This window comes from Lagenorhynchus albirostris, chromosome 5 (genome assembly GCF_949774975.1).
Source record: "Lagenorhynchus albirostris chromosome 5, mLagAlb1.1, whole genome shotgun sequence".
NCBI lineage: Eukaryota > Metazoa > Chordata > Mammalia > Artiodactyla > Delphinidae > Lagenorhynchus > Lagenorhynchus albirostris.
Window position 1 is genome coordinate 7,898,260 of NC_083099.1, and position 1,857 is coordinate 7,900,116.

At 39.9% G+C, this 1,857-nt stretch overlaps 1 pseudogene; it reads right to left on the bottom strand.

Moving 5' to 3' along the window:
- Positions 1–270: 270 nt before the first annotated feature.
- On the bottom strand, positions 271–947 carry LOC132520795 (ATP synthase subunit a-like; annotated as a pseudogene).
- Between the last annotated feature and the right edge of the window lie 910 nt (positions 948–1,857).

Genomic DNA, 1,857 nt, shown 5'->3' on the forward strand with positions numbered 1-1,857 from the left:
TATTAGAGATTGCAGTGGGAGACTGATGCAAAATCACAGTGAAATTGGAAAATATTCATAGTGACAGCATTGGGGTCAAGTATCCGGGGGCAGCAAGAGTGTCCCGTGGTTGTGGCCACAATAACAGCATCCTAGTCAGAGTCTTCGTGTAATAAAGTATTGGACTGAGAGGAGAGGCCCCTTGGTGCTTAACTGTTTTCTGAGTCTGCATTTTCAGTCTTCCTGCTGGGGCTGGGATTTACTATTACATGATATGCATGGGTTTTTGGGTCATTGTGCGTTATGTGAGAAGTGACTTATTAATAAGGTGAACATGAAAGCTTGAATAAGGACTACTGCAACTTTAAGAACACTGAGTAGAATAAGAATAATAAATGCAATGAGGGCTGTGGTAATACTAATGCTTATTAGGGCCAGGGTTGCTCCTCTGATTAGATGGATTAATAGGTGACCATCTGTAATCTTAGCTGTTAGCCATATGGCCAGGACTATTGATTGAATAAGTAAGCTAATAGTTTCAATAATTACTGGCATGGGGATAAGGGGAATTGGTGTTCCTTGTGGTAAAGTGGGCCAGAGATGCTTTTGTTTTATGGTGGAAGCCGGTGATTACAACTCCTGCTCATAAAGGAATTGCTATAACTAAATTTCTTGAAAGTTGTTTCGTGGGCATAAATGAGTGGTAAGAGACCTAGCAAGTTTGTTGAGCCAATAAATAAGATTACTGACATGAGATTTAGTGTTCAAGTTTGTCCTTTATAGTTGTGGCTAGCCATTATCTGTTTTGATGTGAGTTGAACTCGTCACTGTTGAATAGAGATTGTGCAGTTATAAAACATTTGGTTGTGTGTGGGCAATAGAAAGCTTGGAAGTATAATGACTAAAATGGCAATAGATAATCTTATTACAGTTGGGGTGATGAAAGAGGCAAATAAATTTTTATTCATTTTGTTTCTCAAGGGGCAGAGTGTTTTGGTGTTTTAGTTGATTTTAGTTTTAGAACTGAAGGATAAGTATATTTTGAAATTTTTCAGTTGAGATACAATAAATAGAACTAGAATTATTGATATAATAGTGATAAATCATGTTGATGTATCTAGTTGTGGCATGTTATTAAGGGGAGTTTTTAACTCCCAGTCTTTAACTTAAAAGGTTAATAATACTCAGCTTCTTAATGAGCTTATAGTATGGATGCAGATCATTTCTCAAAGCATTTTAGAAGGTTATTAGGTAACCTTCCTGTTAACCTCCCAGTAAATTATTTTTCTATTTACCCAGAATCAATCCCTATTGCTTACAAGCAGGAAATGTTGGACTGCCATATGAAATGTGACAGAAAATGCCAGGAAAAGTCTCTCTCTGGTGTACTTTCTGAACAAACACCAGTCAAACCAAATGCCATGTCCTGCCATGGCCAGAGGTGGGAAGGTGTGGGTGCTCTTGGCAGATCAGCAAAGCCTCAGCAACCAGAGATTCCAGAACGAGCCCTTTGTGGTGCAGGGTTTCCTCTGTGGGATGATAGTTCTCACGGATGTGCGTCTTCTTGAGACCTACCTTTCTGCTAGATTGCCGGAGCCCCCAGACTTCTGGTTCCCAGAGCTGAAAAGGATAATCTAATTCAGTGGTTTTCACATGGGGCATTTTTACCCCTAGGTGACATTTGACAATGCCAAGAGATGTTTTTGATGTCACACTTGAGGAGAGGGTTGTTAGTGAGTAGAGGCCAAAGATGCTGCCAAACATCCCACAAGGCACAGGAAAGCCCCCCCCCCACCATGACCAAAACAAAGAAGTATCTAGCCAAAATGTCAATGCGTCACTGTTGAGAAATCCTGATCTAAATAATGTGTCTGAGAA